The 25,138-nt window shown below is 34.6% G+C and overlaps 1 pseudogene; it reads left to right on the forward strand.

The window, feature by feature from the left end:
- The first annotated feature begins 16,296 nt into the window (after positions 1 to 16,296).
- On the forward strand, positions 16,297 to 17,866 carry LOC131639753 (F-box protein CPR1-like; annotated as a pseudogene).
- The last annotated feature ends 7,272 nt before the right edge of the window (positions 17,867 to 25,138 follow it).

Here is a 25,138-nt window from a genome sequence, read left to right on the forward strand (position 1 = left end):
ATATATATATTTCCTGAAAGGGAAATTGCATTGGATTAGAGTACCATATTATCTTAAGCAAAATTCATATTATTGTTATCATCAAAACTAAGATAATTGATCAGAACAAATCTTGTTCTAACAATCTCCCCCTTTTTGATGATGACAAAAACATATATAAATGATATGAATTTGCGATCAGAAAGAACAGACGGCAAAAGACAAATTACACAGCTATAGCATAAGCATATGAATATGTCTCCCCCTGAGATTAACAATCTCCCCCTGAGATAAATAATCTCCCCCTGAAATAAATACTCGAAGAACTTTAATAAAAGACTTCCCTGATTATTTCGGTAGAGACGATCACATAAGCTTCTGTCTTTAGAGAATTCATAGCTTCTGACTTCTGCTTCCATAGGACAGCTTCAGAACTATAATTTCCTTAGATCCCTAGAACACTCACAGCTTCTGATTCCTGCTTCCATCTAGGACAGCTTCAGAACTTGAATTTCTTTGATCTTCTGAACATTCACAGCTTCTGATTTCTGCTTCCATTCAGGACAGCTTCAGAACTTGAATTTCTTTGATCTTCTGAACATTCACAGCTTCTGATTTCTGCTTCCATTTAGGACAGCTTCAGAACTTGAGTTTTCTGGATCTTTAGAACATTCGCAGCTTCTGATTTCTGCTTCCCTCGGATAGCTTCAGAGCTTTGAATTTCTACCAACATCACTTCATGCTAGATTTGTATCAGAACATTGTTGAATGTACCAGAGCATCATCTGAGCATCTCTACATCCTGAAATGTTACAGAACAAAAAACTAAACGACAAAAGTCAGCATGAACGAGTTAGAACATAAAATATATGTTTGAACACATTATATGTATCAGAGCCATAACATTATATGTATCAGAGCAAACAATATATCAGAGCAAATAGAATTTTGTTAAATCAGATAGACAAATATGGATCAAATTCTATTATCAGTGCTTCTGATTCATTCTTCTTTCTTGCTTCTGATTTCTGAAGCTTGACAGCACTCGGCTTGCTTCAGTTTCCATGGTTTTGCTTCTTGTGTTTGCTTTGAAGATTCTCTTCACTTCTTTATACCTGCAAAACACTTAAACCATATAGAACTTGCAGTTCTTGTTAGTAAATGTGTGGGAGCTTTACCCAGCAACTGATAGATTAATCAAATCATTTATCATTTATCTTCTCCCCCTTTTTGTCATAACATCAAAAAGAATATTTCAAAAGATTTAGATGTATAAAACGACAAATAAAATCACTGGAATGTAAATCAAAGAAACTTTTCATTGATAATCAAAAGATATTACAAGAAGTTCCTATGTTTAACAAGCAGATGCAACAAGGAAAAGAAAACTACAAAGACCAAATCCTAAGACCCTAGCTAAGACAAAGTCTGTGCCAGCATGCCATGAAGGAGTGAAACGCCTCATTGACTGCTTCTCGGACTTTCAGGCAAGGAGTCAGGGAGACTTGGTTCTGATGCAGATCTTCCACCATCTTTACCAGAGACAGCATTCCCAGCAGGTGAAGATGAAGAGATTTCTTCGGAATCGATTAAGGGAGAGGAAGGGTTAGATGAAGAGGAAGCTGAGTCTTGAAGGTCGAAAGATGAGGAAGAAGATGGAGATGATGGAGGGCTTTCACTAGGAGGATGAAACACACGTCTAGAATAGTTTCCAGACAACATTGCTTCGAATGGATTCACCTTGAGAGGATCATAGGTGATTTTGATCTTTTTGGGTTTGGAAGGTGATGTTTCAACAGCTTTTCTTTTGTTGTTTTGATCATTTTCATTATTTCCTGGGCTTGATGAAGAGTTCTTGATGGGTTTGCAGAAAAATGAACAGGTAGGGTTTGATATGGAAGAGAGAGAGAGAAAAAAAACTTGATGAGGAATGCAAGGAGATAGAGAAAGATGAGAGGGAAAGAGAAGAGTTTGAAGAGTATTTAAAAGAAAATAAAATGAAACGAATGATGAATAGCATTTAATGTTACGTGACGTGAGGAGAGATAATAAAGACAAATGAGGTGACTAGCACAGTTACCTATGGTCGGTGTCCCTTCAACTGCACGCACGTTTATCCACGAATAGTAACGACAGGTTTACCATCCCGAGATAAAACGTAACAGCTGTTTTGCTTTAGAAGAGGTTCTGAATCAATTTAGACAATGAAACGTTAGTAATAACCGAATCATAATTTCTAAAAGATTTCAATCAGAACTTCTGATATAAAAAATAATCCATTTTCATTTCAGAAGATACTCATACATGAGAACTTCTCATCTTCTCATTCTGGGCATAAATCCATACTGATGTTCTTCAGAATGAACTTAAACCTATCTTCAGCCAGGGGTTTTGTAAAGATATCAGCCCATTGATGGTCTGTATCAACAAAGTTTAAAGATATAACACCCTTCTGAACATAGTCCCTTATGAAATGATGTTTAATCTCAATATGTTTAGCTTTTGAATGAAGAATAGGATTCTTAGATAAACATATAGCAGAAGTATTATCACAGAATATAGGAATGTTACTCTCAAATATCTGATAATCTTCTAACTGACTCTTCATCCAGAGCATCTGTGTACTACAACCAGCAGCAGCGACATATTCTGCTTCTGTTGTTGATAGAGCAATAGTTGCTTGCTTCTTGCTATACCAAGAGATCAAATGACTTCCAAGAAATTGGCAACTTCCTGAAGTACTTTTTCTTTCAATTCTGTCTCCAGCATAGTCAGCATCGCAGAATCCTACTAAGTTGTATTCTTTAGATTTTCTGTAAACTAAGCCAACATTAGTAGTACCTTTCAGATACCTTAGAATTCTCTTAACAGCAGTTAAATGAGATTCTCTAGGATCTGATTGGAATCTAGCACACAAACAAACACTGAACAGAATGTCAGGTCTAGAAGCAGTCAGATATAGAAGAGATCCAATCATACCTCTGTATAACTTCTGATCTACCTTCTTACTTACCTCATCCTTACCTAGGATGCATGTTGGATGCATAGGAGTTTTGGCTTCTTTGCAGTCTAGAAGATTAAACTTCTTCAGAAGTTCCTTCACATACTTGGTTTGGTGAACATACGTTCCTTCTGATGTTTGATTTATTTGTATTCCAAGGAAATACTTGAGTTCTCCCATCATGCTCATTTCAAACTCAGCCTGCATAGACTTAGCAAACTCCTTTCCAAGTGTAGCATTAGAAGTTCCAAAAATAATATCATCTACATATATTTGACAAATTAAAATATCCCTTTTAAAGGTTTTACAAAAGAGAGTAGTGTCCACTTTTCCTCTAGTGAAACCATTATCCAGAAGGAAAGAACTTAAGCGTTCATACCAAGCTCTGGGAGCCTGTTTCAATCCATACAATGATTTCTTAAGTTTAAAAACATGATTAGGAGACATAGAGTCTTCAAAACCAGGAGGTTGATGGACATAAACTTCTTCATCTATATAACCATTTAAGAAGTCACTCTTAACATCCATCTGATAAAGAGTGATGTTATGTTGAGTGGCAAATGAAATTAATAGACGAATAGATTCTAACCTGGCCACTGGTGCAAAGGTTTCTGTATAATCAATCCCTTCTTGCTGACTATAACCCTGAGCCACCAGTCTGGCTTTGTTTCTTACCACTTCACCTTTCTCACTGAGCTTGTTTCTGAAGACCCATTTTGTACCAATTATATTGAATCCATCTGGTCTAGGAACAAGATCCCAAACATCATTCCTTGTAAACTGATTCAGTTCTTCTTGCATAGCAATTATCCAGTCTGGATCTTCTAGAGCATGATCAACAGAAGTTGGCTCGATCAAAGATACAAGACCTAATTGACAGTCTGCATTGTTCTTAAGGAATGCTCTTGTTCTGATTGGATCATCCTTCTTTCCAAGAATGACATCTTCTGAATGACCAGAGATGAGTCTGGATGATCTTCTGACAGATGGTTCTTCAGAAATACTTAGATCCTCCAGAGAAGCTGATACTTGATCTTCAGATTCTTTGCTTCTGAGAAGCTCTGCTTCTGATGCGTTGCTTCTTGGCTCAACAACTTCTGATATATCAATATCACAATCTGCAAAATTATCAAACTGCTTTGGTTTTTCAGAACCAAGCTTATCATCAAACCTGATATTGATTGATTCTTCTACAATCAATGTTTCAGTATTGTATACTCTGTAGCCTTTTGAGCGTTCAGAATATCCAAGAAGGAAACATTTTTGTGCTTTGGAATCAAACTTACCAAGATGATCTTTAGTGTTCAGAATAAAGCATACACATCCAAAAGGATGGAAATATGAAATGTTGGGCTTTCTATTCTTCCACAATTCATAAGGAGTCTTATTTAGAATAGGTCTGATAGAGATTCTATTCTGAATATAGCATGCAGTGTTTATTGCTTCTGCCCAGAAATGCTTAGCCATATTGGTTTCATTTATCATGGTTCTGGCCATTTCTTGCAGAGTCCTATTCTTTCGTTCTACAACCCCATTTTGCTGTGGAGTTCTAGGACAAGAGAAATCATGGGCAATACCATTTTCTTTGAAGAACTCTTCAAAGGATCTGTTCTCAAATTCACCACCATGATCACTTCTGACCTTTATGATTTTACACTCTTTTTCAGATTGAATCTGAATGCAGAAATCAAAGAACACTGAATGAGTCTCATCCTTGTGTTTCAAGAATTTTACCCATGTCCAGCGGCTATAATCATCTACGATGACTAATCCATATTTCTTCCCTCTGACAGATGCTGTTTTGACTGGGCCAAACAGATCAATGTGCAAGAGTTCTAATGGCCTTGAGGTAGAAACAACATTCTTAGACTTGAATGCAGGTTTGGAGAACTTGCCCTTCTGACATGCTTCACAAAGAGCATCTGATTTGAATTTCAGATTAGGGAGTCCTCTGACCAGATTCAGTTTGTTAATCTGAGAAATCTTTCTCAAACTAGCATGACCTAATCTTCTGTGCCAGACCCACTGCTCTTCAGAAACAGACATAAGACAAGTCACCTTCTGACTCATAAGATCTTGCAGATCTGTCTTATAAATGTTGTTCTTCCTCTTGCCTGTAAATAGGATTGAGCCATCCTTCTGATTTACAGCCTTGCAAGACTCTTGATTAAAGATTATATCATAACCATTGTCACTCAATTGACTGATAGATAAGAGGTTATGTGTTAATCCTTCTACAAGAAGTACATTAGAAATGGAAGGAGAGTTACCAGACTTTATAGTTCCAGAGCCAATTATCTTGCCCTTCTGATCTCCTTCAAACTTGACTTCTCCTCCAGACTTAAGCACCAGATCTTGGAACATAGACCTTCTTCCTGTCATGTGTCGCGAGCATCCAGAGTCCAGGTACCATGACATGTTGTGCTTCGTCCTTTTTGCAGTCAAGGATATCTGCAATAGGAATGATCTTATCCTTAGGTACCCACATTTTCTTGGGTCCTTTCTTGTTAGATTTTCTCAAGTTCTGATTGAACTTGGTTTTAACATTGTAAGCAATAGGAGGAACAGCATGATAATTTTTAATGTGAGTTTCATGATATTTCCTAGGTTGTGTCACATGCTTTTTGGTGTGTGTTATGTGAAAACTTTGAGCATGTGAAGTGTGCCTTATATCATGGGAGTGGCCATACTTGAACTGATCATACAATGGCTTGTATGTTAATTTCATTTCATCAACTGGTTCAAGTTTGTATGGGGTTTCACCCTCAAAACCAATGCCAACTCTTTTGTTTCCAGACACAGCATATATCATAGAAGCTAGCTGACTTCTGCCAATACTTCTAGATAAGAACTTCCTGAAACTTAAATCATATTCTTTCAGAATATGGTTTAGACTAGGAGTGGATTTTTCTGAATTAGAAGGAGATCCAATATTATTGGATAATTTTAACAGTTTTTCTTTTAATTCAGAATTTTCCAACTCAAGCTTCTTTGTTTCAAATTCAAATAGCTTTTTCAGCTTTTTGTATTTGAGACTAATCTGAGACTTGAGTTCCAGAAGTTCAGTTAGACTGGAAACTAACTCATCTCTAGTAAGTTCAGAAAATACCTCTTCAGAATCTGATTCTGATGTAGATTCTGATCCGTCATCTTCTGTCGCCATCAGCGCACAGTTAGCCTGCTCGTCTTCAGAGTCTGAATCATCTTCTGACTCATCCCAGGTTGCCATAAGACTTTTCTTCTTATGAAACTTCTTCTTGGGATTTTCCTTCTGAAGATTTGGACATTCATTCTTGTAGTGTCCAGGCTCATTGCATTCATAGCACATGACCTTCTTCTTGTCAAATCTTCTGTCATTAGAAGATTCTCCACGTTCAAATTTCTTTGAACTTCTGAAGCCTCTGAACTTCCTTTGCTTGGTCTTCCAGAGTTGATTTAGCCTTCTGGAGATCAAAGAGAGTTCATCTTCTTCTTCAGATTCTGATTCTTCAAGATCTTCTTCTCTAGCCTGAAAAGCGTTAGTGCATTTCTTGATATTAGATTTTAACGCAATAGACTTACCTTTCTTTTGAGGCTCATTTGCGTCCAGCTCTATTTCATGACTTCTCAAGGCACTGATAAGCTCTTCCAGAGAAACTTCATTCAGATTCTTTGCAATCTTGAATGCAGTCACCATAGGACCCTATCTTCTGGGTAAGCTTCTGATGATCTTCTTTACATGATCAGCCTTGGTGTATCCCTTGTCAAGAACTCTCAATCCAGCAGTAAGAGTTTGAAATCTTGAAAACATCTTTTCAATGTCTTCATCATCCTCCATCTTGAAGGCTTCATACTTCTGGATTAAAGCTAGAGCTTTAGTCTCCTTGACTTGAGCATTTCCTTCATGAGTCATTTTCAAGGACTCATATATGTCATAGGCCGTTTCCCTGTTAGATATCTTCTCATACTCAGCATGAGAGATAGCATTTAGCAAAACAGTTCTGCATTTATGATGATTCCTGAAAAGCTTTTTCTGATCATCATCCATTTCTTGCCTTGTCAGCTTTACGCCTCTGGCATTTACAGGATGTTTGTAACCATCCATCAGAAGATCCCATAGATCACCATCTAGACCAAGAAAGTAACTTTCCAGTTTATCTTTCCAGTATTCAAAGTTTTCACCATCAAATACCGGCGGTCTAGTATAACCATTGTTACCGTTGTATTGCTCAGCAGAGCCAGATGTAGATGCAGGTGTAGGTGTAGACTTTTCACTTTCATCAACCATCTTTTACTGAAGCGTTTTTCTCTTCCTGAATCTTTTCTAAACACGGTTAAGTGCTTGCACCTTAGAACCAGGCTCTGATACCAATTGAAGGATAGAAAAACACTTAGAAAGGGGGGGTTTGAATAAGTGTAGCTTTAAAAACTTGACAGATAAAAATAAATTGCACAGTTATTTTTATCCTGGTTCGTTGTTAACTAAACTACTCCAGTCCACCCCCGCAGAGATGATTTACCTCAACTGAGGATTTAATCCACTAATCGCACGGATTACAATGGTTTTCCACTTAGTCAGCAACTAAGTCTTCCAGAGTCTTCTGATCACACACTGATCACTCCAGGAACAACTGCTTAGATACCCTCTAAGACTTTTCTAGAGTCTACTGATCAACACGATCACTCTAGTTACAATCTGCTTAGTTCACTCCTAAGACTTCCTAGAGTATTCTGATCCACACGATCACTCTAGTTCCTTACAACTTAATGTAATCAATCTAAGAGTATTACAAATGCTTCTTAAAAGCGATAATCACAACTGTGATATTTCTCTTAACGTTTAAGCTTAATCTCACTAATATATTACAACAGCAATGTAGTGAGCTTTGATGAAGATGAAGATTCTGAGCTTTGGATTTGAACAGAGTTTCAGCAAGTTAATTTGAATTATATTGTTCAGGATCGTTAACCTTGTTTCTCATCAGAACTTCATATTTATAGGCGTTGGAGAAGATGACCGTTGAATGCATTTAATGCTTTGCGTGTTCCGTACAGCATCGCATTTAATGTTATACGCTTTTGTCAACTACCTCGAGCCTTGTTCACGCTGTGTCTACTGACGTAGCCTTTAATAGCTTTTAACGTTCCTTTTGTCAGTCAGCGTAGCTTGCCACTTGTACTTTCTTCTGATCTGATGTTTGTGAATACAACGTTTGAATATCATCAGAGTCAAACAGCTTGGTGCATAGCATCTTCTGATCTTCTGACCTTGAAGTGCTTCTGAGCGTGATACCATCAGAACTTCAGTGCTTCTGTTCTCTTGTTCTTCTGATGCTTCCATAGACCCATGTTCTGATTCTGCTTCGACCATCTTCTGATGTCTTGCCAGACCATGTTCTGATGTTGCATGCTGAACCCTTTGAGACAAAGCTTCTGAGCGCTGAATTATGCGTACTCTATATATATATTTCCTGAAAGGGAAATTGCATTGGATTAGAGTACCATATTATCTTAAGCAAAATTCATATTATTGTTATCATCAAAACTAAGATAATTGATCAGAACAAATCTTGTTCTAACAATCTCCCCCTTTTTGATGATGACAAAAACATATATAAATGATATGAATTTGCGATCAGAAAGAACAGACGGCAAAAGACAAATTACACAGCTATAGCATAAGCATATGAATATGTCTCCCCCTGAGATTAGCAATCTCCCCCTGAGATAAATAATCTCCCCCTGAAATAAATACTCGAAGAACTTTAATAAAAGACTTCCCTGATTATTTCGGTAGAGACGATCACATAAGCTTCTGTCTTTAGAGAATTCATAGCTTCTGACTTCTGCTTCCATAGGACAGCTTCAGAACTAGAATTTCCTTAGATCCCTAGAACACTCACAGCTTCTGATTCCTGCTTCCATCTAGGACAGCTTCAGAACTTGAATTTCTTTGATCTTCTGAACATTCACAGCTTCTGATTTCTGCTTCCATTCAGGACAACTTCAGAACTTGAATTTCTTTGATCTTCTGAACATTCACAGCTTCTGATTTCTGCTTCCATTTAGGACAGCTTCAGAACTTGAGTTTTCTGGATCTTTAGAACATTCGCAGCTTCTGATTTCTGCTTCCCTCGGATAGCTTCAGAGCTTTGAATTTCTACCAACATCACTTCATGCTAGATTTGTATCAGAACATTGTTGAATGTACCAGAGCATCATCTGAGCATCTCTACATCCTGAAATGTTACAGAACAAAAAACTAAACGACAAAAGTCAGCATGAACGAGTTAGAACATAAAATATATGTTTGAACACATTATATGTATCAGAGCCATAACATTATATGTATCAGAGCAAACAATATATCAGAGCAAATAGAATTTTGTTAAATCAGATAGACAAATATGGATCAAATTCTATTATCAGTGCTTCTGATTCATTCTTCTTTCTTGCTTCTGATTTCTGAAGCTTGACAGCACTCGGCTTGCTTCAGTTTCCATGGTTTTGCTTCTTGTGTTTGCTTTGAAGATTCTCTTCACTTCTTTATACCTGCAAAACACTTAAACCATATAGAACTTGCAGTTCTTGTTAGTAAATGTGTGGGAGCTTTACCCAGCAACTGATAGATTAATCAAATCATTTATCATTTATCTTCTCCCCCTTTTTGTCATAACATCAAAAAGAATATTTCAAAAGATTTAGATGCATAAAACGACAAATAAAATCACTGGAATGTAAATCAAAGAAACTTTTCATTGATAATCAAAAGATATTACAAGAAGTTCCTATGTTTAACAAGCAGATGCAACAAGGAAAAGAAAACTACAAAGACCAAATCCTAAGACCCTAGCTAAGACAAAGTCTGTGCCAGCATGCCATGAAGGAGTGAAACGCCTCATTGACTGCTTCTCGGACTTTCAGGCAAGGAGTCAGGGAGACTTGGTTCTGATGCAGATCTTCCACCATCTTTACCAGAGACAGCATTCCCAGCAGGTGAAGATGAAGAGATTTCTTCGGAATCGATTAAGGGAGAGGAAGGGTTAGATGAAGAGGAAGCTGAGTCTTGAAGGTCGAAAGATGAGGAAGAAGATGGAGATGATGGAGGGCTTTCACTAGGAGGATGAAACACACGTCTAGAATAGTTTCCAGACAACATTGCTTCGAATGGATTCACCTTGAGAGGATCATAGGTGATTTTGATCTTTTTGGGTTTGGAAGGTGATGTTTCAACAGCTTTTCTTTTGTTGTTTTGATCATTTTCATTATTTCCTGGGCTTGATGAAGAGTTCTTGATGGGTTTGCAGAAAAATGAACAGGTAGGGTTTGATATGGAAGAGAGAGAGAGAAAAAAAACTTGATGAGGAATGCAAGGAGATAGAGAAAGATGAGAGGGAAAGAGAAGAGTTTGAAGAGTATTTAAAAGAAAATAAAATGAAACGAATGATGAATAGCATTTAATGTTACGTGACGTGAGGAGAGATAATAAAGACAAATGAGGTGACTAGCACAGTTACCTAGCACAGACCATGTTCTGATGTTGCATGCTGAACTCTTTGAGACAAAGCTTCTGAGCGCTGAATTATGCGTACTCTTTATATATTTCCTGAAAGGGAAATTGCATTGGATTAGAGTACCATATTATCTTAAGCAAAATTCATATTATTGTTATCATCAAAACTAAGATAATTGATCAGAACAAATCTTGTTCTAACATTTTGGTGAAAGAGAAACAAACACAAATGGAGAGGTCCTAGATCTTATGAAGAAAATGGACAGATTTTGCAACACAGATGTAAGAATTGAAGAATAAGGTTGAAGGCTTAAGGAAGAAGATGAATTTTGTGATAGTTGTAATTCTTGCTACCTGGTTTTTATTTCTTATAGGTTCATGTAACATATACTAGATTTATGTTATATTTTGAATTAATGAAAGATCGGTTGTAATCTATTGTTGTTGAATAAATGAAAGATGATGTTGACTTAGTAAAATTGATCATTTATGTTGTGTAATGTAATGTTGTCATAAGATTGGTGCATAATTATGCCTTTCAAAATGCATAACAAGATATTGAAGAATATGTTTGAAATGCTATTTATTTATACACCAAAATTGGTGAATATGTTCAAATGGCACACAATATAAGAAATGCCCATAAATTTTGTGAATATGTTCATACATTAATAGGCAACATAGATAGGTAAATATTGCCATTGCAGGTAGATGCCTATTGTCATTGCATGCAGATGCATATTGTCATTACAACCAACAAAGATAGATACTGAATTGTGGTTTACAAAATGGGTTTCAAAATGGCACATAATGTGCATAAAAAATTTGTTCCAAACAGGACATTTAAAATATAACAGAGTTGATAATGTTAGCCTTATAAAAGAAGTTATAAAATGACACATTATGTGCTTAACAAAATATGGCAGATAACAACATAACATAACTGTTTTGATAACCGAAATGACACCTAATGGATAGCCTAATTACTGAGTCATTCTCCTTGCAATATAATCCCACTTGTTTGATGTCTTCACAGAAGGCTCATCATCAAACACCAATGGTGCATCTGAAGTTGAACCAGGCCCACCAATTCTTTTTGCATTCCTAACTTTTTTCAACCTTTCACTGCACCTCATAGATTTCCCATGTAAGTAGTCTTCTTAGCAACATCGTTTTTCTTAGCAGTCTTTGTAGAAGGTTTCTTAGAAATCTTTGTAACAGGTTATGTAGTAGCCTTTGTAGCAGGTTGTGCAACATGCTTAGTTGGTGCAGCATGCTCAGTTGGTGTAGCATGCTCAGTTGGTGCAGTTTGCTCATGTGTATGATTAAAAACTTGTGATTGTTGTTCTTCAAAGGCATTCATCATGCCATCGAGAAATACATCTAACTATGAGTTGTTCATTTCATGGACACTTCCACCAGTATTTTTCTCAGGTTCTCCTTCTGTTGGTGCAACAAATGTAGAGGGTTTGGTCCTTGGTGTTTTTCTCTGCACAACTTATAAGCATATTTAAGAAGACTATTTTAAGAAGCATATTATAAGCATTGTTAAGAAGCATGAATTATTATCTTTCTCTTCAGTGCATTAGGATCCCGTTCCTTGCTCTGACACTTCCTTGAATTATGGTCAAATTCTTCACACCTTGTGCATCTATAAGCTACACCCTGCATCCTCATCCTTGACCCACTTTCATCTGTCTCTCTAAACCTTAATTTCTTAGGCCTGCCTAAACCCTTCTTATATTGAGGCGGCAACATGTTTTCAACATCCACATTAGGCTACATGTCTATACCATTGATTGGACTAACATTGTTTTCATAGCATGTTTTGTAAGCCTCTCTCTTGTAACAAGGGTCAACAAATGTCTCAGGGTTCAAATTCTGATATTGCATTGCAAACACAACATGTCTACAAGGTATCCCCACAAGGTCCCAAAAGTAACATGTACAACTTTCTTTTCCAATCAACAACAAATTGAGCCCATTATATGGACGATGAACTTGCCACAAGTCACCCTTACTCCATGTTGGCAGCCACTCACCACTCAACAGAGTTTCCTTATCTAATCTTTTCCTAGGATTAGGCATAGAATTATGTTTCCATTTGTCAAGTTTAACTAAACTATTTGTAACCCTAGTCATCAAGTATTTCCTAATCCACTCTACCATTGTGAGGACTGGTTTATCCCTAACTTCTAAAATTGTACTATTAAAAGACTCACTGAGGTTATTCATCAACACATCACACTTAGGTTAAAAGCTAAAAGAATGCTTACACCATAACTTTGTAGCCACTCATATCAACCACTCCCATGCCTTCTTGTCCAGTTCCTTAAGTTCATTCATCTTCTTATCCCAAGCCTGGAAGTATGTAGCTTTAGCAGCCCCCATTCATAGGTCCCTTATTACAGCTCCCCCACAAAATTTCTTCTTAAAATTGGCATATAAATGTCTGAGACATATTCTATGCTCAATTTTTTCAAACATCTCCTTAAAAAAACTTACAGACCCTGAAAACATAAACACATAAACATATTTCAGAGATAAATAATAGAAGATGGACATACTTTCAGAGATAAACAATAGAGCAATGAACATACTTTCACAGATTAAACCATAAACAAAGAAACATAACCAAAAACAATATGTACCTTTTGTTGATCTGTTACCCTTAAATTTTGACTTATTGTTTACAGCGTGATTTGGAAGCATGTCAATCCAAATTAGGAAGTTTTAGGGTTTTTTGGTCGAAAGACTTGGAAATACTTGGAAATATTCACATGTTATTTAGGCAAGTGTTGGTCGAAGTCAAACTTAAGGAGATAAGATCAGACGGTTTATTTCTATGAGACATGTGGGAGCCTAATGGACGAAAGCTGCATGGCGGAGACACATGGTGGTAGATGCTTAGTCGACCGTTAGGGCAGTTATTATTTTAGATGTCTATATAAGCGATATTTTTTAGAGTTTTTAGGGGTCCGCATTCCTATATTAACAAAGAAAGCTCTCAATCTCTGTGCTGAAATGAGAAATGAGTGTTATTTTCTGAAGATGTACGTTTGCGTTCCATTTTATGTTTATGCAATAATAAGTTAAACAAGTTGATACATAACACAATTTAGGATGAACCATCATAAGACTTTAATCATATTCCTCAAATAAAATACTTCTAATTAATATGCATCGGAATTCACAACTTTTAACTTCAAACAAGTATAGAATCTTAATCCAACTTAAAGCAACTTTAAAGTAACAAAGTACTTATTAGAAACAACTTCAAAATTCAACAACGAAATAAACTCAACAATCAATAAAACATGTGTTCATCCACCCGAGTGCTACGTACCAGAGCGACAATACCGACTCGAACTCACAGCAACTAAATCTTCACTCATTGCGGATCACTTGCACGTTACCAGTATAAAGGCAACGACCAACAATAAAAGGGGGAGATATCTACCAATATAATTGAGATTATGATAAATAATATATTAGAGTTAGATCGAATAAAACTACCACATCACGATATTATCACCACAAATCACTTCACATCATTATATTCAACAAATAATTCAATTCACGGTTCAAGTCACAACACTTCACATAAATTCATACTACATACAATATAGAATAAGACAATTTTAACATAAGTCGCTTTACAGTTCCAATGAATAATTAATGATATTTTTCCTATTATATCCTTAAATATTTATTATTCTCTCTCCTTTCAATTATATAAATTTATGTTCCACATGTCATTAATAATGGACAATTTTGTAAAAACCTTCATAATTTCTCATTTCCACATGTCATTATTATTTTTCTAAAAAATTAATTTATGGTGTTTTCAGTAGGAGTGAGAATAGGTTGGGCCGAGCTTGGCTTTGCCAAGCTTGAGCCTGACCTGTCTAAAATTTCAAAGTCAAAGCCTGGCCTGTGGCCTATCAAAGACTTATTTTTAGGCCTAAGTCTGACCTTTTTGAAGGTCTGTTTGGCCTAAGAGCCTACATAAAAGCCTATTTTATTTGAGCATTGCTATGGGGGGTTGGGTGGATAGTGAGTGGAGGTGAGGGGGGGGGGGGGGACTTAGGTATTCCGGAGGATTGGTTGGATAATTCTTTAAGGTTGGCCAATTGGGGAAAATTAAGGACTATTTTGGAGGCTTTTGGGAATTTGGGTGAGGAGAAGGATGGAGTGGAGTGGGTGCCCAATAGTGGTGATGACTTTTCAGTTGCTTCGTGCTATGAGGTTTATGCGAGCAAGCATATTTTATATGGTCCTAATTGTAGATTTCATGAGGCGAAGGGGTTGGTTTGGAAGTCGGAAGTGCCTTTCAAGATTAAGGCTTTTGGGTCGAGGCTTTTAGCTAATAAACTTCCAACAAAAGATCTTTTGGTGCTAAGAGGTGTCTCGATTCCTTTTGATAATTTAAAGTGCTCTTTTTGTAGATTTCATTTGGAAAATTGGGATCATTTTTTTTTGCTTGTTCTTATGTAAAGAATATTTGAAAGGAAATAGCGTTGTGGATAGGTAAAGGGGGGATAAAGAAGGGGGAGAGATTGTCGAGTTTTATGGATTGACACTCGTTTTGTAAATAAAAAAAGATAGATGTAAAGAAGTTAGATATGGTATGGTTGGCTACGACGTGGTCTATTTGGTTGGGTAGGAATGGAGTTTGTTTTAGGGAAGAGGATTGGAATTTTGATGACTTGGTTTGGAATATCAAAATTCTGGTGTGGAGGTGGTCTTTTTGTGGTGAGATTACTTATTACAATTATTCTTATTACGATTTCGTCAAAGAGCCTTTGCGGTTCTTGTCGTAATTATAATTGTATTGTAATTTTTCTTGTAGGGCGTTTGTCTTCCCTTTTGTAAATAGGTTGGAGAATCCTTAGTTCTCCGGTTTATATAATATCTTGTTTACTAAAAAAAGACTAACAAATTAAAAGATCAAAAAAACTAAATGCTTATTTGCATTGACTTATTCAAGTTTACCTATTGACATAAATATTTTGATACTATTTGTTTGAAAAAACTTAAGAAAATAACTTATGACATTATTTATAAAGTTTTTGCAGTTAATTTTTATCCGTTCATCAAAATGCTAAGCTTAATTTTTGTATTTTAATTTAAAGTATGAATATAATATTATAATAATAATAATAAAATTTTTCATATATATTTAAATAGGTCGGGCTACTAGGTTTAAAAGGCTTTTTGTATGGTATGTGGCCTAGTCTTTTAAGCTAAATAGACTTTTAAAAAAAGTCTAGGCCTTTTTTATTTGAAAAAAAAACTTGACTGCCTAAGCTATTTCCACCCGTAGTTTTCGGCCAATAAAGTTACTTTTTTTTGGCCATTTCATAGTCACATTATAAATAATGAAACTAAAATTTTCCTTAAGAAAACCAAGTAATTGGACTCAAGTGGTAAACGAGCCCCTGCTAAGGACGAAGTTCGGAGAATACCGAATTCGATTCCTGGTGGATTACTAGGGCCCCTTTCTCTAAGGAACCGGAGTTCATAAAGAAAAAGAAAAAAAAATTCTCCAAGAAATAAAAAATAAAAAAGATTTTATTTTTATTTATTGATATACATATAAATTAAAAGTGATATTACTTTTTTAATTTATATGTTAAAATATTTTAAAAAATTTATATCTATATATATATTTAACATAATTTTATTTAGTGTCTGTTTAATTTTTTTTAATTCCGTTAAAGAAATAAAATAAAAGTATACCTAATTAACGTCTATTCAGTCGGTTTAGCTGTTAAATTAGGGTTCTCATAGTTTCTCATCATAAAAGTAAAACAATAGTGAACACAAAAAGCAATAATATGGGTTCAAGTTTTCTACTCAAAATCTTCAACTGTTGGGACTTCCTCCAGTTGGAACATCCTCCCAAGCCGCCGTTATCTTCCCGGCCAACTCACAAGGCGCCGGTTTATTTCCCCGGCGAACTCGTTGACGGCGTGCTTTCCTTCCTTCCCGTCAAATCAGTGATTCGATTCAGATGTGTGAGCAAGACATTGAATTCTCTCATCTCTGATCCCTCCTTTGTCAAATTGCATCTTAACCGATCTGCACAAAATGAATACCTCAAACTTGTATACATCTGGGAAAGGAATCACTTGCAAATTCCGAGAAGATCCTTACTATAAACTTAAGGACACGGACTATATAGTTGGTTTTTGCAATGGCTTACTCTGCTTGTACGGTCATTGTTTGAACCATGCCGATACAATTTCAGAGACGTGGCTCCGTATTTGGAACCCAGCCACGAGGACAATATCAGAAAAACTATCACGTAGTGGCAAAGTCTATTCACCTACTAATTTGAAGTTTGGCTATGATAATTCAACCAACACTTATAAGGTGTTGTATTTCTGTCCCGGTAAAAAAAAGGTAAGAGTTCTTACTTTGGGTAATAATGTTTGGAGAAATATTCAAAATTTTCCGGTGAAACATGATTTCTCCTTGGATCTTGTGGATATGAGGGGTAGTGTTGTTTGGTTGGCGATTCACAATCACTTCTTATCTATTTATGATTGTAAGAGTATTACTATTGAGCAATTTCTGATTATTTCACTTGATTTGGGCACGGAGACACATATTCAATTGCGGCCTCCTTGTGGTTTGAATGAAGTGCCAATTGTTGTACCAAAACTAAGTGTATTAAATGATTGCCTTTGTTTTGCTCATGATTTCAAACAAACTCATTTTGTAATATGGCAAATGAAAGAATTTGGAGTTGAAGAATCTTGGAGTCAATTCTTTAAAATTTGTTATCAAGATATTTTGGAAGATTATGACTTTAATAATGAGTCCAACTTTCGTCTGTCGCCATTATACTATTCGGAGAAGGATGATGCACTATTTTTGATGAACTATCATAAACAACAAGCAATCATATATAGCAGAAGATATAACAGAGTAGAGAGTAAGAAAAGACTTTGGTTGTTGGATCGCCCTTATGTTGAAAGCTTGGTTTGGTATTGTTGAAAGTAAGTTTCTTTATTACAATCATTTATTTATTTGAATTTGATTTACATAATTTTCTCATGATGGTTTTACACGTAGTACATACATCCATACTGATTAGGATGATGCACGGTTGCAGGTTGTTGCAGCGGACTTAAAAGTGACAGCATCTGAAAATTTGTTTTCTTTATTTCTTTTGAATGTTATTTGGTTTCAATTAAGTTTTCTGAAACTTGTTCTTGATTCATCTAGTTGTTTATATGCTGCATAAAGCATTAAAATAGGTTGCTTTGCTTCTCTAACTACCTTATTGTTGTACTTTGGTACTGCAAATCTCTTATTTGTACTTTGTGTTTCGATGAATGTTTCATCCTGACCTAACGGAGAACGTCATTTACAAACAATCCATATAGAAGTCTTGTTTTGATATATCATACAAAATTATTATTGTTTGAAATCTAAAGGAAGATTGATCATCTCATTATCATTTAAATTTCTCTAAATTTTAATTATTGGCTTTATTTTGAAGTTTGCTTTTGTTTTCACCTACAGTATTATGCGAAAAAGGGGTTTCTAAATATCTTTTGCTTTTGTTGTAAAAGTCTTAAAGTTAAAAATAGCTTAACATTAATGAGTTTGATCTTTTTATATTTGTACTACTGTTGGAATTCTGTGGGATGATTGAAAATTGGCGACTTGAAGAACTTAATGGTATTAAGTTGGTAATAAATAAACACAAGTACAAGTACTATTAAGGTGTGATCGTGAACTTTAGTAGTGTTTATATATTTTAAGGAGGTATGAGAATAGATCAGACCAACTAACCGAGATCTAACCGAGTTCTACGGTCTATCCTAACTTTTTATAAGTCTATTTAACTAAAGAGGTTAGACCACTGACCATAAAAAAGTTATTTAGACCTATCAAACTGATCTATTTAAATAAACATGAATAATTTTATTATTATTAAATTATATTTTGTATTTGGAATTAAAATACAAAAAACAAATGTTACTTATATCGAAGAACTTGTAAAGATGAGTAGAAAAACTTTATGAATAATAAGCTGGAGTTATTTTCATAAGTTCCTTAAACAATTACTAGCACAAAACTTATGCTAATATGTAAACTCGAATAAGTCAATGAAAACAAACATTTCGTCTCATTGACCTTTTAATTTGTTAACATATTTAACATTAGTTGAATTACTTATTGACAAATCTTTAATGAAGTAGACTTTTTAGTAAGCTAGTATGCCTAACATAAAGTTTAAGACAATTGAGTCAATCTTGTTAAATTAGAATCCTGCTTGCTGGGTGCAGTTACTGTGCATAGATAAAAATCTATGCACCGTGCATAGATTATTATGGACCCTTGGATCATTGGATCAAATTTTAGACATCAATTGTTATTACTCAATACTCACCACTCAATATTCAATACTCAATACTCAATATTGAATTAAAAACATGATCAAATGGCTTATGTAGGCTTATGCATGGTGCATAAGAAAAATCCTTATGCATATTAGCCAAAGTCCTGCTTGCTATGCAAAGGTTCAAGTCGTAGACACCTTTTCTTATTTAGAATCTTAGAAACCTTTGACGTTCCTTATGAAATCACCTTTTTAAATTCTAGTGGGGGATTGTTGAAAGGAAGGTCAGGGATTTTAATGGAAGGAAGGGAAGGGGAGAGATTTTCTGTAATTATATATCTGTTTGGTTCCAACGAAGGGAGGGGAGGAATTTCGTTTAAAAATATATTTGGTTCACGAGGGGAGGAGAGGGATTTTAATAATAATTTACAACTTTATGCTTGTAATTTTATATAAGTGATATGATATTCAAAGGTGAAAATTTCATAAATATTTTTTTAGAAATAATATTTGTATAATTGAGTGATTAAAAAGTCATAACCTATCACATACCATGAAAAAAATTGAGTACACTTGATTCCTATTATAACTCTCGATACAAAATAAGTTATGCGTTGATAACAACTTTTGAATACATAAAATAAATTATAATAAAAAATTACAATAGTTATAATTTTTATTAAATAAAAAAATAAAAAAAAAATTTAAAGGTGAAGAATAATTATAATAAGTTGATGGGAGTAATAGAGAAAAATCACAAAAAGAAAAGTAGAAACATGAAAGAAAAAAAATTTAAAATAATAAAATATAACTGAAGATATATTAGTTAATATGTTAATTTAATTAATATTAAAACACACATTCCCTTCAATCCCCTCCCCTCTGAATCTCCCGATTTTGGGGGATGCAAAAAGTGTCATTCAAAGGGATTTTGCCTCATTCCCCTCCCCTCCCCTCCTAAAAATTGAACCAAACACATTTCATAATAAATATTTCCTCCTGTCCCCTCCCCTCACTCTACCTCGAACCAAACACACTCTTAGGATCTATTTGGTTCAAATGAGGGGGAGAGAAGGGGAGGGATTTTAATGGAGGGAAAGGGAGGGGGAGGGAGAAATTTTTTTTCAATCATATAAGTGTTTGGTTCAAAATATGATAGGGGAGGGGAGGGGAAGAGAGAGATTTTAATTAAAAATATGTTTGGTTCAAGAGAGGAGGGGAGATATTTTATTAATAAATTACATTTTTATCCTTATGATCATATATAAGTGATATATGTTCATAACTATTTTTTTGGTGATAAAATTTTAAATATTGAGGGACTAAAACGTTATAATTTACCATAACGTTAATAAACTGAGTACACTTATTCATATTATTACTCTCCAACACAAATGAAACTATATGCTAGTAACAATTTTTAAATCGTAATGAATCATCTAACAAAACAAATACATAAAATAAGTTATTGTTAAAATTAATAATTTAAAATTTTTAATAAAATGAATAAACAAAAAAAAGAATGATTTAAAACTTGACATAAAATAAAATATAATTGGATAAATTACAAACTTAGAAGAAAAAATGAACATAAATAAATATTAAAAAAATTATAAAAATACTGCAACGATTATGATTTATATTGAATAAAAAATTGAAAATAATTTGAAGGTGAATAATAGTTATAATAAGTTGATGGAAACAGTCGAGAAAAATCACATAGAAGAGAAGTATTAACACGAAAGAAAAAAAATAATTTTGAAATATTAAAATTAAACTAAAGATATTTTAGTAAATATAATAATTTTCACATACTAAAATTCAAATTTCCTCTCCTCCCATCCAAATCCCCCCAATTCGGAGGGACAGTATCAGGGATGTGTTGATGTGCATAAGATATATCCTTATGTACGGTGCATAAATACTCAAATATTGTTTATATTACTCAAAGTATTATATTTATTACTCAAAATAATATACAGATTACTCAAAATAGTATAAATATTACTCAGAACAATGAATATATTACACAAAATAATTAAAATTCGATATTACTCAGAATGGTGTAAATATTACTTAGAATAGTGTACTCATTACTCACAATTAATAATTACTCATAATTAATAGATGTGTACAAATAATGCATATATATTATTCATGAATTATGAAATTATTACTCGTCTCTAACTAAAATGTTACTCGGAACAATTTAAATATTACTCGTACGAGACTTATGCACCGTGCATAATGATATACCTTATGCACATCAACCTGACCTAAAAAGTGTGTTTTGGAGGGATTTTGTGTAACACCCCAATTCTACCCGACGAATATTATAAAAACAGAGTTACAAAATTTCCAACGAAATATGAGATGCTACACTTTTAACTTGAAATAACGACAATCAATCAATCATAAATCAAATACATAACACATAAATGTTTGAATGAACCGACGACAACCTGTTTAGTCTTTAAAATAAAACAACTTTCATTACCACGCAAGGGATTCATAAATTCAACGGAAAATACCAAACACCTTGTCCAACTCAAAACAACTTTAAATCAACAAATCTTTAATGGAAACAACTTAAAAATTCAACAACATATAATAAAAACCAACAATCAAGAAACATGCGTTCACCCCCCCCCCCCCCCCCCCCGAGTGTTACGTATCAGAGCGATCAACAACTGCTCGAACTAATGAAGTTTAGCAACCTTCACTCTATGTTACCTGCACGTTACCAACATAGGGGTAACATTCAAACAAAATGAGTGAGATATCGAACCATATAATTAAGTGTATGATAAACAATATATTAGATCAGATTATAAAAATCACCGCTTCACAACTTCCAAACAACATAATTCATCACAATTCAACAACATAACAACAACTTAATCATGCGACACCGGATGTGACTCATACAATGCTCATGCATGTGGTACCAATGGAGCAGGACTCCCAATTTAAAGACTACCAGTTAATAGAGGCATCAACAAGACATAAGTCTTCAACTTAATAATTTCAAATCCTGCCAACTTACCGAGCATTAGCTCCAACTTGAATATGCTATGTATGCAACAATAATGAATACGACAACAACAACATAACAACAACATAGTAACAACATCAACATTGGCCATAAGCCTACAACTTGAATTTGTCGTTTAATAGAGGCAATACAACAACTTAAATCACCACCTGCAATTTACATCAGCAAAATTCTCTTTACAACAACTTGTACGATTCTCGGTTTCAACCGAAATATCTCAAACATTCTCCACAATTTAATCAGACAAATCGACTTTATTCCGCTAACTAATTTTTTCGCTAAAATTGCTATTGATATTTTCTGTTATATGCTGCCATTAAAATTTCCTAGAACTAATAATATTGATAGTTCCTTTTTGTACTGCTAGTAAAGTTTAATCTTCTAAACCTGCTACATATTAGCTTCTGATATTTCCTGTCGTTAGAAAACTACTGTTATTAATTCCTTCATGCTATTACTCTACCAATATTTTCTCATGGTTCAGGAGGTGACCGCCCTCTTCCTCTCTCTCTCGCAGTGGGTGGGCGCCCCCTCTTGCTCTTTTTTTCTTCTTTTTATCTTCTTCTTCTTCTTCTTCTTCTTCTTCTTTATTTCCTGCTACTTACCGAATCCTAGCGATTTACAGTTTTTTTCTCAGATTCGACCAACACAACACCATTACATAAACATAAATTACCAATCCACATAGAACAAATTTTCCACAACAAATTAATCAACAATAATTAATTTCAGTATAAACTATAATCAACCAAACACAAACAGAGCAGTCATAACATATCGAACACAAACATAAGCAATTTCATAAATCCAATCCCACATACGATTTATCATATACCGTATTATAGAGTCAGAACCCCACCCTTACCTTGGATTGAAGGTTGCTCTATAATTTTCTCCGATTGATTCCTAGCTTTTACCCCTTTTTGGTTCTTCTCCTCTCAGCACTCTCACGTCCAATTTTTGTTCTGCTAAAACCTAAATTTCCTTACTGATACTTCTAATCCTCTTTTTTATTCTAATTAACCAATATAATATTATTGTTACTCTATTATTCTTATTGGGCTTCTTTTCTACACCTCCCCACTTTTGCTACTTCTAACCATAAAACACATATAATTAATCTAGTATTATTCTAATACTATTTCTACAACTTAATCAACTAATTAATCGACTAATTAATTTAACCGATTAATTCAACTAAGAACCACACAAATTAAATCGACATTTCACAATCCCAACACTTCACGACAAATAATCAAAAATAATTTAATTAAGTAATTAATTAAATTATGGGCGTTACATTTTGCTCCCTTCCCCTTCTAAAATTTGAACCAAACATATTTAATTAGAAATTTCCTCTCCCCTCCCCTTCATCTACCCCGAACCAAACACACGGGCCCTTAGAGTGGGGACTTGGAAGAAGTTGATGACATTAAGTTCGTAATAAATGAGCACAAGTATGAACTAGAATGTGTTGGTGAACTTGAAAAGGTTCATTAATGTTCTACATAAAAGAGAGGACACACTTAAGTAACGTTTAAATATTCCAAGGGACAAATTGCGTTGGACCCCAAGAGGTGCCCAATTTTGTTGTTGAATGAGAACATACTACCATGGAACATTACACTCGCGTGCGGCCTACCGCCGCCACCGTGTGTCTGACCGGCTTTGCTTGATTTAATTTTATCTCGGACTTGCACTTTGATCCAATATTTTTTGATACTCGAAATGAATAAAAATTACTTAATATTATTACTTAATATTAATTATTTTATTAAATTACCATGTGTGGTGTAAATTAATTAATTAGTGTTAGAATTAATTACTTTTGTGTTAGAATTAATTAATTACTATGAATTATCAATTAATAAAATAAACATTAACCTACCCCGAAGTGTTGACCATTTTTTGCCTCGCATATTAAGTCTACGCGCTGCCTTACTGACCAAGCACCATAGCTGTTACTTTTGGGCCGAACGGCTCCATTTCTCCCACGAATTTCCCCCCATATGTGTCAATCCCCAGCTATAAATAGTGACATTCCCACTCGCAACTCACTCATGAATTACATATTCGAATTCTATCTTCTCTCTCTTTACGTCTCTTATTCTTAAGTTTTTCTTTTCTATTTCGAGAGGCTAGTTTGTGCCATCAACAACTGGTTCTTTTGTCAAAAAGTGTGAGTGATTTTAACACCATCATCGACTGGTCTTCATACCATTAGAAGGTGTAACTCTTGAACGATTACTTACCGTGAAAGTAATAATTATACAGCTGAGTTATTTTATCATGGAGACGACACGGTAGTTCGACTTCTTTGCATAATTTTAAGCAGTACCACAAAACATCTTAAAGAGAGTGACCTAGTCCGCAACTCGACCCGATAATTTCTTCTGTGGATGAGTTTTTAAAAATCGTGAAACAAAAACTATTAAGAATATATTCCCATATATTTAACAACACAACAATAATGACACTGCTTGTTTAACTTTGTGTATCCTATGCATATCCTCCACTTTATATTATATCTTTTGATCATTGCAATGTTGCACAACCATATTGGGTATACGATTTCTCAAATAAAACAAGTATTTCCAAATTCTTCATTTCATTTCAAACTACATCCAATTTCTCACCCTCCAACTTTATTCTCTTCTGCACCACAGGCCAAACAACGTGGGCTGATCTTGGTGGAAGGAAAATACCTTTGAATCTATGTCTAACATGTTAGTTAAGCTCCATACAAATATATAAGATTTCCATAGTGTTTGGATCAAAAGGACACCTTCTCCAAATTGCGTATGGGTTCTGATATTGCCAATTGTTATACCCCAAAATTAGCCCTCCTTATTTCAAAGCATTTTGGTTCAAGCAGTCTCCTCAAGCTCACATGATCTCCAACTGCTCAAGACTACACAAGAATTGGGCACACCTATCGGTCTCCTAAGCAACAAGTCTCTAATTAGGTTTTTGATGCTTCTGATACCTCAGGTGGACTTCACAGCTTTCCACATGTATCAAAGTATCTCTATGCCAAGTTTCAAGCCTTACAGTACAAGATTACCCAGTCAAATGCTCAAAGGATCAACAGTCGACTGGTTGGACCTAAAAGTCAACTGTGGTCAAAATACATTTCAATTATGTAAGTCACATCAGTCAAATAAAATTTCAAGGAAAATAAATAGGTAAAGTAAATTCAGATAAAAAGCAAGGCTCGAATGTAAGTCACATCAGTCAAATAAAATTTCAATT

The sequence above is a fragment of the Vicia villosa genome, unplaced genomic scaffold (assembly GCF_029867415.1).
Source record: "Vicia villosa cultivar HV-30 ecotype Madison, WI unplaced genomic scaffold, Vvil1.0 ctg.002755F_1_1, whole genome shotgun sequence".
Classification (NCBI taxonomy): Eukaryota; Viridiplantae; Streptophyta; class Magnoliopsida; order Fabales; family Fabaceae; genus Vicia; species Vicia villosa.